A 13,693-nucleotide genomic window follows, 5' to 3' on the forward strand; every position below is an offset into this window, starting at 1 on the left:
TCTGGATTGCGTATGTGGGAATTACTCTCACTGGAACACAAAAGCTCTACCAAAACCTTGAAGAATGTCATTTGTTAGAACTAGCACTGACTTCCAAAGTCTCCCAGCTGAGATGATTATTGTTTCATGATGCTGAGTGAAATGATAAGACTGATGAGTTTCTCAGGGAGAGATGAAAGGAGGGAGAAAGGTAGCTCCAGGGCCCTGAGGACCTAATGCTACCGTGAGCTCTCAGAACCCTACTTGATGATGGGACGGAGCACTGATGAACTGGAAACATGCTCCGTCAAGCTCAGCATGCTCAGCAGGGTTCTAGCTGAGGTCAGAGCCAATACATAGAATTGGCAGGTCTGCAAATGCATCTCTAATCTGGAACACTGCTGAAAGAGTTTAGATCGGTACACCTTTCTGGAAGAGAAGGTGACAATAATTATTCAAAGTGTCCTAAGGGTGTATACCCTTAAGCCATCAATCTCCCTCCTCAGGAGTCACTTCTAGGAATATTTCTCTGTTTACTTGGGTGTCACTGATGATTGCAAGAATTTAAACAATGTAAATGTCCAATAATAGGGGGATTGATGAAGCAAGTAATGATTCAAACAAAAAAATGAAATATTACAAAGCCATTAAGAATGAGATTCTACTCACTTTGCTGTATATCTGCAACTAACACAACATTGTAAATGAGCCATACTTTGATTAAAAAAAAGATGAGATTATAGTTTTTTGTTACCAAGAAATGAAATCCAAAGCATATTGAGAAAAAGCCAGTTCTAAGCATAAAATATATCATGATAAAGAGATTTTGAAGTATTTTTATTTTCTTGTCTACTTAACACTGTTTCCTAATTTCTCTATTCATTACTAAAAAATACCCTTTCTTACAGAAAAAAGAAAATATACCTTCTCATCAGCATTCACAGGGAAGGAGACACACAAAATAATAAAACTGTAAGATCTGTACAAAACCTTTGGAAAAGATCCACAACAATTTTAACAGGGAGAAATAAATGACAGGCTAGCTTAGTTGATCTCATAGTAAACCAGGCTTCTTCTTGGCTTCAATTGTCTCTGAAACCTTCTGCCACATGGTTTGCCCCAACTGGCCTCCATGACCAACACTTTCTGGGCTCACGGTCACAACTCAGTAGGACTTCTCCCCAGGCCCATGCCCACCCCAGCACTGCTTACCTCCCACCCAAGCCAAGGCTGGTGATACAGGGGATCTACTGCTTATCCACTAGAAGCACAAATTAGCAGTATGGGGGAGTTAGTGCCCTGTGTGCAGAATCTCTGTCCAATGGAAGAGAGCAGCTAGTAGACAGGGTCTTCTCCCTTCTTCTCTGGATGCACTGCCCCGAGGTGCAGTAGCTCACATGCCTCGTTGCAGTCTCTAATATAATGTAATAGCACTCCACACACAGAAGTGGCAGCTCTATAAAGCACACCTTTATTTGGGTCTTCTCTCCTGCCTTGGCCCCTTTTCTCTTTTCCTCACTTTTGTTTCCCTCTGTTACACTCCCTAATAGAGTGGCAGCACCAGAGCTTTCCTTCAGGCTTTGTTTTCCATGGACACCAAACTAAGACACATTATGTGAGACACATAGACAAAGAATCACTGGATTTTGAAGATACTATGGCCATTTATTCACTCAAACTGAAAATTAGACATCATTTCCTCCTAACAACATTTATAATTGAAGAGACTTCGAGCTAGAGAGGTCAAGAAAGTCATAGAGCTGGGAATGTGAACTTAGAAGTAACTAACACCATTTTTTTTCTTTTCTTTCTTTCTTTTTCTTTCTTTTGGCCTTTTGAGGGCCTCACATGTGGCATATGGAAGTTGCCAGGCTAGGGGTCAAATTCGAGCTGCAGCTGCTGGCCTACTCACAGCCACATCAATGTGGGATCTGAGCCACATCTGCAACCTATACCATAGCTCACGCTAATGCCGGATCTTTAAGCCACTGAGCCAAGCCAAGGATCAAACCTGCATTCTCATGGATACTAGTCAGGTTTGTAACCTGCTGAGCCATGACAGGAACTCCACTATCATCAAATTTGATGTCCTTCACACCACATGATATACATATCTAGAAACATGGGCCACTGAAGGAACTCCAGAGATGTCTCCTACCTAAAGGATTAGACTCAGGCTAAGCAGCCACAACCAGAACAGATGAAACATCAATACAGAGGGAAAGATGGGTGTTTAGTAAAATGTTAAACAATGTGACATAGATTATCATGGCTACTGAATTCAGAAATACATTCAGAGAAATTCCAGAACCAGAAAGAGTCCCTGATAGGGAGAATGTTGCACCAAAGCTGAATCTTAAGGGATGAACGTGATTCGAGGAGGGAAGAGGGGACTAAAGCAGTTCATCTCAGAGATGACGAAAGAGAGGCTTAGCATGACATGGGTGTGAACAAGAAGAGGGAGTCCAGAGTCCCGAGCAAAAGGAAAATGACTCGGGGGGTGGGGGGGTTAGTACCCCTGGTTCCCGAGGAGCCAGGTTACTGTGGTTCCCCAATGCAAGGAGAAGAGTGTACATCTGATACACTGGGAAAAGGAGCCATTTCCTCTTTCTGAGCAGGAGAAAGGTGAGATCATGTGGTGGACAGAACGATTTTGCAAGAGAAAAGATGTAAAAACAAGCAGATTTAGCTATTGTGTCATGAAATGCTTTAGTGTTTTGCTTGGTAGATTAAGAATTTTGTGTTTAAAAGTTAAACACACACAAATCTGATGCAATTATGGAATGGCATATCATAAGTCTTCATCTCATGGGTTAGAATGAGATGAAAAATATGGGTTAGAATGCTCTAGAGTCATCAGTCGCAAGGATGTAAGCTCCCATAGCAGTAATTTAATTTCAGCTAAGACCATAAAAACAGAGAGCATTTATTTAATACTTACTAGGTGCTGGGCACTATGCCAAGTTCTCTGTATGCCATTAATCCTTACAACCCTTTTATGATCTTTCATTTCCACTTGAAGAAACTAATGTCGAGAGAGGTTCAGTGACTTGTCCAAGTTCAAGGGCTAGTAAATTATGAGTCAGAATCCCTACCTTGATCTGTTTAATTCTTTGGGAGTCAGCTGCCCAAAGCCCTGCCCCTGGGAAGGTTCGGGTAAATTGAGACACAGGAAGGATACTTGTTTTTCAAGACCATTCATGTCAACTTATTCAAATTTAAGAACTTCTCAGGTTATGAGGATCTTAGAAGTCTTTGTGTCCATCTAGTTGGGTGACAAATTTCCCAGTTAAGTTGATTTGGCATAGAGGAAATTCAATTCAATTCAAATTCCCATCACTCATAGACTAAAGTAAAATTAAATAATGAAATTTGCCAACATCCTTAGGCTGACATTCCTGTTCACAACAGGAGGGAAAAAAGCTCCCATGGGAAGAAAGTTTTAGGAAATAGAAAATGGGAAGCAGTGACCTCCTTTAAGAAAACAGATCTGTTCCCCCCGCCCCCCACACAGAGAAAAGTTGTTAGGCCAACAAAAAGGAGCATAAACAAAACAAGTAAACCTTGAAGATTATATATAGTATCTTAACTCACAGTAAGGAATATCAAGTGCTCCAGTGAGTCTGGGTGAGTATAGATTTTGTGCTCTGGTAGGCTGGGTGGTGGCCCAGGTAGGCTGGGTGGTGGACTTCCTGGGGCAACTCGAGGGGTTCCAGGGGAGATTTTGCAATCTATTAGAATAGAGCTGTACATTCATAATTACAGGTGCTTGCAATTTCAGCAATTAGGTATTCCTTTCTGTCTTCCAATAAAGGCTTTGGGGCTTTACAGGTTACTTATTAAAAAGCAAATATCCCTGGGAGGCAACACACCTTGGATTCTTTTCAGATAATATGTTGAAGAAGATTCAATTTAATTCAGTTCCTTTCAGTTCATTTGACTTGACTTTGGTTCATCCGAGCCCCTACTAAGTGCAAAGCTATTTTCTGGATCTGCACTGTGAAAGGAAAAGATGAATCAGGTAAGTTTCAGTCTTTTGAAAACTTCTCAAAGGGACAGATAACAATATACTTTGGTTTGTGGGCTGGATGGTCTCTGACATTATACTCAATTCTGCCATTTGTAGCCAGAAAGTAACATGTCAACTGATGCAGCTGTGTTTCAATAAAACTTTATTTACTAAACAAGTTGTGAGCTAGATGCTGACCACTGTTTTAGACGCTTATTATAGGGCAGGGGATTTACTTAAACTTATCCTGTGATGAAATAACACCCAGGAGGAATTTGTAGGACATAGTCCTTGACTGGGAAGATCTCTGGAGTCACCTGGAAAACTTTAAGAAATATGAATGCTTGGTTCCCCTGCTGGGTGAGGTCTGGGGATTCAGAGAGAATTGGTCTGGGGGTATAATTTGGCCGCTGGAATTTTTCAATGATCAAATAAGTTTGAGAAGCACTTTTGCTGGACAACATCTGGGAAATGTTTCTAGATGCAAAAGGTACCAGTGGCAGACAAGGGCTGGGGGAATGGAGACTTGCAAAGGAGTCCCCATTTTTTTGGGAAAAGAACGTTAACATGAAAACTTTCCTTCAACACTGAAGAACTCTAAAGAAATTCAAGAAATTTTACCATACTTATAGAAAAATCAGTAACTGGTGATGCACTGTTTTACAAAATAAGAACAGCTTGTATCTACATGAACCTGCATATTATGCAGCCCCAATCCTTGTGATAGGCCCAGTTACCCCATATCTGTTCAGATGCTATTTGTGTTAATTTCCAAGAGCTCCTGTAACGAAGTACCACAAACTGTAGCTGAAATCAACAGAAAGTTATTCTTTCCAGTTATGGAGGCCAGGAGTCTGAAGTCAAGGTGTTGACAGATCCACGCTTTCTCTGAAAGCTCTAGAAGAGAATCTGTTGCCTGCCTTTCTCCTAGTTTCTGGTGGTTTCCAGAAATCCTTGGTGGTTTTCACCTTGTGGAAGTACCACTCTAATTTCTGCTGTCATCCCATAGTTCTGTTTTCTGTGCATCTGTCTCTGTGTTTCTTCTCTTCTTAGATTAGAAGATGGATTAGGGGATCAGTGTATAACTGAGCAGGACTTTCTGGGGCCTTCTGGGGACAGATCCCCTACCCATGTTCTGCCTTCCTCTTGTCTATAGAAAAACTTTAGGCTCTCCCTGAGTTCAAAAGAATAAATGTAATTGAAGAAGTGATAAAATGCCCAAAGAATGGAAAACAATCAAGCAAGACAAAATCATAATAGTTGAGCCATTAAACAAAGTCGAGGGCCCTTAGTTCCTCTGCAAAGGCTATAGATAATATCCTGATCATGTACTTTGAGCTGTTTTGCAGATACCAAAACCCCTACCAGGTGGAAGAAGTTAACAAGCACATAGACCACAGATTGGTTGGAACCAGAAGGTCAAAGATGTTGACTCCCAATTATCTCACTACTGATCAACCAGAAGGATGTCCACAAGCTGATCACACACCCCACAGGCCCGCTCCCTCACCCTGTCCTTAGAAACGTTTCCCTGAAAGCCAATTGGGAGTTCGGGTCTCCTGAGCACCAGCTGCCAGGACTCCCTGCTTGGTGCCCTGCATTTTCCTTCACCACAATAAGGTGTCAGTAGATTGGATTTACTGTGCACAGGAGAGTGGACCCAAGTTTGGTTTGGTAACAACTCTGCTCCATTATGACCTTATTTTATCTTACATCCTAATTACATCTGCAAACATCCAATTTCCAAATAAGGTCACTTTCACTAGTACCAGGTGTTGGGACACTCATGTGAACATTTACATTATCCTTGTATTTGAAGGGCACAGGTACTACAGTATAGTGGAAGGAACATCGGACTATATTCTTAGGGTAGAGTTTGTGGCTTCATTGGTAAAATGGGAGTAAAAATTGGAAAAATGATAATTAGGAGATGCAAAGAAATTTTTCAAACTGAAGAGCCCTATGAAATTTAAAATATGAAATGTAAAGGGAAACTAACTAAATAAATTAAAATGTAATGTGTGTATTCTCAGTGAAGAGGCAGTCTGGGTTTAATAAAGAGGCAATCTCCAAACCACATTTGTGGCCTTTGCAGTAGAAATGAAGTTCTCATTCTAAAAGCTGAGGTTCTTACTGCCATTACCATCTATTAAATCACAAATCGTCAGAGCCTTGGGTGCTCCCCAATTATTATGGGAGAGGAGTTGTGGTTTGGAAAGGTGTTGGCCCTTTAATTTCTAGGAAGGCATGTTCTCGTTTTCCCAGTTTGTTGCAAAGAGGGGTGTCTCCTCCATATAAATCTCCTGTCCCCTTTTTTTCTCTACCTAAATAATGTACCAGACAGGTCAGTTCAAGCCCCGAACATGCTGACTAAGCAAGAAAAAGCATGGTGTAGTAGAAAGTTGGGAGAACTTGTGCCTGGGGAGGGTGAGCCACTGTCTCAGTGTCCTTGTCTGTCAAGTGGGAATGAATGCACCAACACCTCAAACTCACTGTGAGTGTTCCTTAACACAAGACGCAAAGTTCTGAACACAAAGTCAGTTGTCACTCATGTTTATACAGCATCAGGGCAAAAGCTTGGCATTTTACTTCTCTGCAGCTCGAAGTAAACATCAGGACAAGACTGCATTAGGGGAGTGAAAGGGGCCAAAGACACTCTGCAGGATTCTAAAGTCGCTCCTTAAAGAGATCAGCAGTGCCTGGGATGGGCAGAAAAATGATGCTGCCAAGGCAGAGGAAATCTCTCTCGGGAGCCCTGTCTCCATGAGCACAGAAGCGAGGGAGGACCATGGCCCCAACAGGCAGCCTGAGCTAGGTGGCCAGCGTCCAATTCCTGTTCTGTCTCCTGGGCAAACACTTGCCCAAAGGATGCTTATAAAGTGCAGGAGATGCACACACAGCTGAAGGTCTGCTTGCAGGGACATGCAAAGGCTGAGGGGAAGGTGTTGTGACAGGCTCCTTGCCTCCCCGCAAATGACCCAGAGCTCACTTTTCATGTGGGAAGAGGTTCCTTTTGGTGGTGTGATGTGCAGAGGGGCACTTTAGTGAGGGGCACCATGAAGCTGGGACAGGCTGGGGGCCCTCGTCCTCCACCAGAGGGAATTGACAATTAACCCAAGGGTCAAGGAGAGCATCCGAAGGGCAAAGAACAAAATCTGTGTTTGTTCATCCTCTGACCCCCTGTTTCTTTCTTCTCCCAACTTCTTCAGAAAACTTTGCTCTCTTGGCCTCTTTCTTAGGTTGCTAGGCCACGCCACCTCCTTCTCCCACTTAGAGATGGTCCCCAGATTCAGGCCGTGATGCTGAGGGCATGGGTCAGAGATCTACATGGGGAGATGAGAACAGATGATTTTAAGGTCTCTCGCTCTGTGTGTGTGTGTGTGTGTGTGTGTGTGTGTATGGGATGGTGGAAGAATGTTTTGTGGCCTGTTATTAGACAAAAATGAGCCAGGATTAAGGACTCTCACCCAGCAACAAAAGATGGGATATCTGGATTCTGAATTACTATCGGACTGGTTTCCCTCCTCAGCCTCTTTCTATCCCACCTTTCCAAGTGGGTAAAACCAGGAGTATATTAATTATGGGGTTATTAAAATGCTGTAGGTGCAAGGGTGAGATTAAAGGGTAGAAAGTCAAATTAGCAGGTGTCTGTTTCAAAATTCAGGTGAGCTGTCAGCCCTGAAGCAACTGGGAACAGAAAGCCAATCTATCGCCAATGAATGATGCATGTTAATTCTTATTTCCTTTTTCTGTCCTAAAATTTGGAAGCAAACCCAGGCCTAATGCATAGCAGGAGGCCCTATGGCAAAGGCGACTATTTTGTTTTCTTTCGTTATACAATTTTGGATTTGGTTGTGTAAGCCTGAAAATGACAAGTTGTCAGTGAGAAGTAAAGCAAATATACTCACATGGTTGCTAAAGATCTTAACAAGATTAGGGCTGAGTGTTTGCCTTCAGAAAAAATCATGACTTGGGAAGTATTAGAAGATTACTTCTACTTAACCGGCCGGGTGAATTCCTTGTTGAAAGTATTACACAACACTGGTAGAAATAAAAAGTCATATTTTGATTCTTCAAGTTCTCATGTAACATGAAAACACAACATCTGATTACAAGGGAAGGGTGCTTGGGGAGGCACTGGAGGAAAGAAAGGCAGCACAAAGACACGAACAATATAAGAGGCCAAGAATGATGGCATAACCAGGGGTGTGAGATTTTTCTTCATTTAGAGGATGGAGTGACTGCTTCCAGCTGGAGGTCAGGAAAGGCTTTTTAAGAAAATGGTGTTTGTGTTAGACTTTAACCCTGAGAAAGGGAGACTGAAGGGAGCATAGGAATTAGAGATGAAGAAGGGAGAAGTAAAAAGAAGATGCTTGGACTGTATTTTGTAAATAATGAACAGTCTTTTTTGGACAAAACACAGGCAAAGGCAGACAGCAGCACCTTAGAACATTGGGAGAAGTTTTCAAGTCCCCCAAAGACCGGGTCACATTCCAGACCAACTGAATCAGAAACTCAAGAGGCAGGACCCAGGCGTGAGTATTTTTTTAAACACTCCCCATGTGATTCCCGTGTGCTCACAAGGTGGAGAATCTGGCTGCAGCTGATAATTAACTACAAACAAGGCCCCAGATTCCATTCTCACTTAGTACGGCCCAGAGAGGATCTTTTGCACGGGAGAGAAGGTACAATTAAAAACAAAAGTTGGCTCTTGGATATATCTTGATGAATTTATCCTGAGGAGCACTATTAAATGGTTTCCTTGCTCACCTCCAAAGTTATTATGGGAATAGCAGTAGAGAAACACGGGACTAGAGAAAGAGACTGTAGCCAAACATGAAAGATCTTAATGCCACACTAAGGAGCATATTTTTTTGTTTTGAGTTGAAATATAGTTGCTGTACAATATAACATAAGTTACAGAATTCCAGTATAGCGATTCACAATTTTTAAGGGTTATATTCCATTTATAGTTATTATAAAATATTGGCTACATTCCCCATGTTGTACAACATATCCTCGAATCTTATTTTTTTTTCAAGTTTTGTCTTTATTTTATTTAAGATAAAAATTACTGGAAGGGATTTTATTTTTTGAATTTTATTTTAAAATTCATTTAAATATAATTATTCCATGTGGCTAACATCTATTGACAGTCCAGAACAACATAATATTTATTTACTTTTAAGTTTTCATAATTCTTAATATATACTTCATCATTCCAGTAATTAGTAATTATTGGAAAGACCTCATGGATCATTTTTTTTTTAACATTCTTTTTCTCATATTATCCTCCATCATGTTTCATTACAGGTGACTAGATATATAATTCCCTGTGCTATACAGCAGGATCTCATTGCCCGTCCACTCCAAATGTAAGAGTTTTTGTCTATTAACCCCAGATTCCTAACCCATCCCACTCCCTCCCCTTCCCCCCGGCAAACATGAGCCTGTTCTACGTGTCCATGATCTTTTCTGATGTGTAGATAGACCACACGCTGCAGCTTATTGCAACAGTTTGTACCTCTTACCTCATACCCTTTTACTGCCCCCCCCCCCCGCCCCGGTAGGGGCCAATTTGTTCTCCATACCTTTGAGCCAAGAAGCATGACTTTTAGTCAATGGTCAAGTGGCAACACTGGAAGTCTTAAACTAAGAATGACTTAATAGCTGCAGAGGCGGTGAGGGATATAACTAAGTCAGGTGTTAGGAGGACTGAAGCTGTGGAGGGAGAGGGCCAGTTAAGACTGAGGAAGTGACTCAAGCAGGAGGCACTGAAGATGCAACAACACGATGACTTTGAACATGGAAAATAGCTAAATGTGAAACACGGGTAAGAGGGCTGACAAAACTCATGTGGTAAAGCTACTTCCCACGCCTTCCTCTGGCCAGGGTTAGAAGTGTGTCATGTGCTTTCTAAGGAAGCTAGACATGAGTTGGGGCAAAGCGGATATAGTCTAAATTTGGAGGATTATGTAACATGGTTGAGCGATGTGTCTTTGAGAGGACAGGGATTTCTCACAGATGCGGACTGGCTGGGCTTTCTGAGGAGTTTCAGGTTTGGGGATGTTTGGATGTATGTGATTTCAGATTTGTTGGGGGAGGAAGTGAGTTCTAGCTTGGAGTCATCCAGCTACCTCAGCCCCTAACCATGGGAATGTCTTTTAATCTCTTTTCCTGGAACAAAAGGAAAGACAAGAGTTCCACAGTCTAGCTTGGGTATGAGACGCATCAAAGGGGTTCCCGAAAACAGGTGTGGTTAGAGTTAAAGGATACGAAGAGGTCAAAGTGAGTGAGGTCTCTCAACGACAGCAGGTTTTTGTGTAAGTGTGCAAAGACGCATTACCACAGCTTCTGAGAATGCTATCCTTAGAAGAGGTTGCTTGCAAGGTGGCCTAGGCTGGCTTCTCACTTCCTACATTTTAGGAAAGTTCGCTCCATTCCCTAACTGATAAGAGTGCCTCCTTATGCCCAAAGAGTCTGTGCAGGGTGGGTGATGCTAACCCCCAGCTTTCCTTCTGGGGATCTGGAATGCTGCTCTGTGCCAGGCAGAGGGCACTCACCTGATCAGCCTCCAGTAAAAACTTTGGGCACGAAGTCTCTAATGAACTCCCCTGGTAGCTGACATTTCACACTTGTTGCTGGGAAATCAGCTTCATTTTTCTGTTAGTTGTCCCTTAGGACCTCTTTTCCTCTTCTCAGGTCATAATAGAACGTCTACCTTTCAGCAACAGATCCCCAGAATAAAGACTATTGCCCAGAATGGCAGCCGTTGTTTCCCAGCATATAGTATTATTGAGAGCAGACATTCAAATTGGTCCTGAAGAAGATGAAGGAATGTCTTCTTATTTTTTTGTCTTTTAATGGAGATTTCAAGTCTAGGGGTCGAATCAGAGTTGTAGCCACTGGCCTATGCCACAGCCATAGCAATGTGGGATCTGAGCCACATCTGCAACTTACACCACAGCTCACGGCGATGGTGGATCCCTTAACCTACTGACAGTGAGGCCAGGGATCAAACCTTCATCCTCATGGATACCGGTCAGATTTGTTTCTGCTGAGCCATGATGGGAACTTCTGAAGGAATGTCTTATTAGCTAAATGAAAGATATTAACTCTTGATTAATTCACAGAAATAGAATTGCTCATATTTGATTGCAGTTTGAATCCCTATAGCGCTTACATCCTCTTAATCTGCTGTACTGTTGTTTCCCTTATTCCTTGAGTTAACATTTACCAACCATGCTTTGATTTGTGCTCTGGGCTCTGTGTTTACAATAAAGACCTGCCATTGCTCTAGTTTTGGGAGGGCCCCAATGTGGGGTTGACTTCAGTCACACAAGCAGATCATTATAAGCCAGTGTGGGCTGGACAGTGATGCTTTATGAAGGATGCTAGGTCAGCACATTGGCTGTTTCATTCTCATTAACCTTATCACTCATAGGGCATTTTAAGTTCTCCAGGTTTGGGACAATGTCTTTCTTCCCTCCAGACAGCATAGAATAGTGCCAGGAACACAGTCAGCATTGACTAAATTCTACTGAAAAATTCACCTACATCTATGTTTCTGAAACTACACATTTGAGCCTTGTGATCAGGTGAACATACCGCTAATTCTCTCGTCTTGTTTCCCTTTTTTTTTTTTTTTGTAGATTCCTTGGGGTTTTCTACATAGACCATCATGTTATTGGCACATAGAAACGGTTTTATTTTTTCCTTTCTGAATTGTATGCCCTTTATTTCTTTTTTTGTTGTTGTTATTGTTGTTGTTGCTATTTCTTGGGCCGCTCCCGCGGCATATGGAGATTCCCAGGCTAGGGGTCGAATCGGAGCCGTAGCCACCGGCCTACGCCAGAGCCACAGCAACGTGGGATCCGAGCCGTGTCTGCAACCTACACCACAGCTCAGGGCAACGCCGGATCGTTAACCCACTGAGCAAGGGCAGGGACCGAACCCGCAACCTCATGGTTCCTAGTCGGATTTGTTAACCACTGCGCCACAACGGGAACTCCTTGTTTCCCTTTGTTTGTTGAAGAGGAATCTGTAGCCATAAACCAGGTGATGTGTACAGTGTGGTACAACGGCATCACGTTTGAGAGGAACAAAATACCATTGCGGCCACCTGCCAAAATGTCCCTTTGTGACCGTCAAAGCTAGACACTGTCATGCGAGGCCTGTTTCACATCTGGGATCAATTCCTTTTGCAGTGTGTGTGTGTGTTTTCTATACAAGGCAAGTTCTAGATTTAGGAAAGTTGGAAGAAGAAATTTTTTGTTATCTCATCAGGAAAAATTACTTCACAGTGAAGAGGTCCTTTGCTCCAGCTGTGGGTCAGCTGGAACGTTCAGGAATGGTCTGCAAATCTGCTTATTGACTTTAATGACTTTTGCAGTCAGGTCACGAGATGGTATTCTTCAGCCCCCAACAGAAACCACCCTCTAAAGTGAGACCTTGCAAAACCCCCATCTGACCAACAGAGCCCACGTGATTTTCATTTCATGTATGGGGAGCAATTTATTATGTCAAATCACAAGTTTTTCCTTGGATCCAACGCCAGATAAAAATGTCAACATTAAAGTGGGAGCCAGTAAAAGAAAATTCTAATATTACATTGTGTACAATAAAGCTCCTTTGACAAAAATGAAAGGATTTAAAATTGTTCCTTATTGATATTTCTAAAAAACTATAACCTGCAGGCTTCGGTATATAGAGATATATTTACATACACAGTCACACCAACAAAACTCACCTGACCCCAAATTGGATTTATGCGTATGCAAATAATTGCTTACATATTGTGCCTAAAGGCTTATACTTATATGAGCAGAAGTGGGTCCTTGGGGATTGTATTGAGCAGGGAAATTCTAAGTGGATGGTTTTGGTCCCTGCAGCTGAGATAGGAATTTCCTGTATTTTAAAACTGACTTGGTTAAAAGGAGTAAAACTTATTCTACCTTTCCAGTTTGGAGAGAACAGGGTCTTTAATGATACATTTACTCTTTGGATTAGTGTTCCATGGAAGGAATAGTTAATAATAAATGGAAATGGAGGTAGAACCTTATGAGTTTATTCCGTGGAACAAATCATTTAGGATCTCTCCTTTCTGGGGCTGATATAATTTCACCAATTCTTTTTTTTTGTTTGTTTGTTTTTGTTTTACCTTGCAGACTTGGCTCTAGTTACTATATTTCTTTCTGTTTTTCTTTTTAAAGTCAAAGTTAGTGGGCTTAAACCACATTATCACTATTTTTGTTTTTTTCTCTTTTTTCAAAAACTCACATTTTCATTAGATCAACACTATTAACCATAACCAATTTAGGGGCAATAAAGTACTTTACTTTGACATGTACTGTCTTACAGCAACCTCACAATCAGCCTGCAGGGAAAGTAGAGGAGGTAGCGATATCTTGGCCTGGCATGTGAGAAGACCAAGGCTTAGAGACGCAGTGAATTGCCTAAGGTCTCACTCCATGGACAGAGAATTGCTCAGTCTCAGTCCTCAGTCTCACATTTCAGATGCTCTTTCCACCACACCTCACTGCATTTACTCGGCACCCGGCATGCAGACGTGTGGTGGACACGGTTATATGCGGAGCACTCAAGGGAACTTACTTCAAGGCAACAGGATAATCAGTCAAGATTGACCCAAATAGACATGGCTCTCTACCCCAGTGAGCAGCAGGTTAGAACGTGGGCAGGGAGCCC

The sequence above is a fragment of the Phacochoerus africanus genome, chromosome 4 (genome assembly GCF_016906955.1).
Source record: "Phacochoerus africanus isolate WHEZ1 chromosome 4, ROS_Pafr_v1, whole genome shotgun sequence".
Lineage (NCBI taxonomy): Eukaryota > Metazoa > Chordata > Mammalia > Artiodactyla > Suidae > Phacochoerus > Phacochoerus africanus.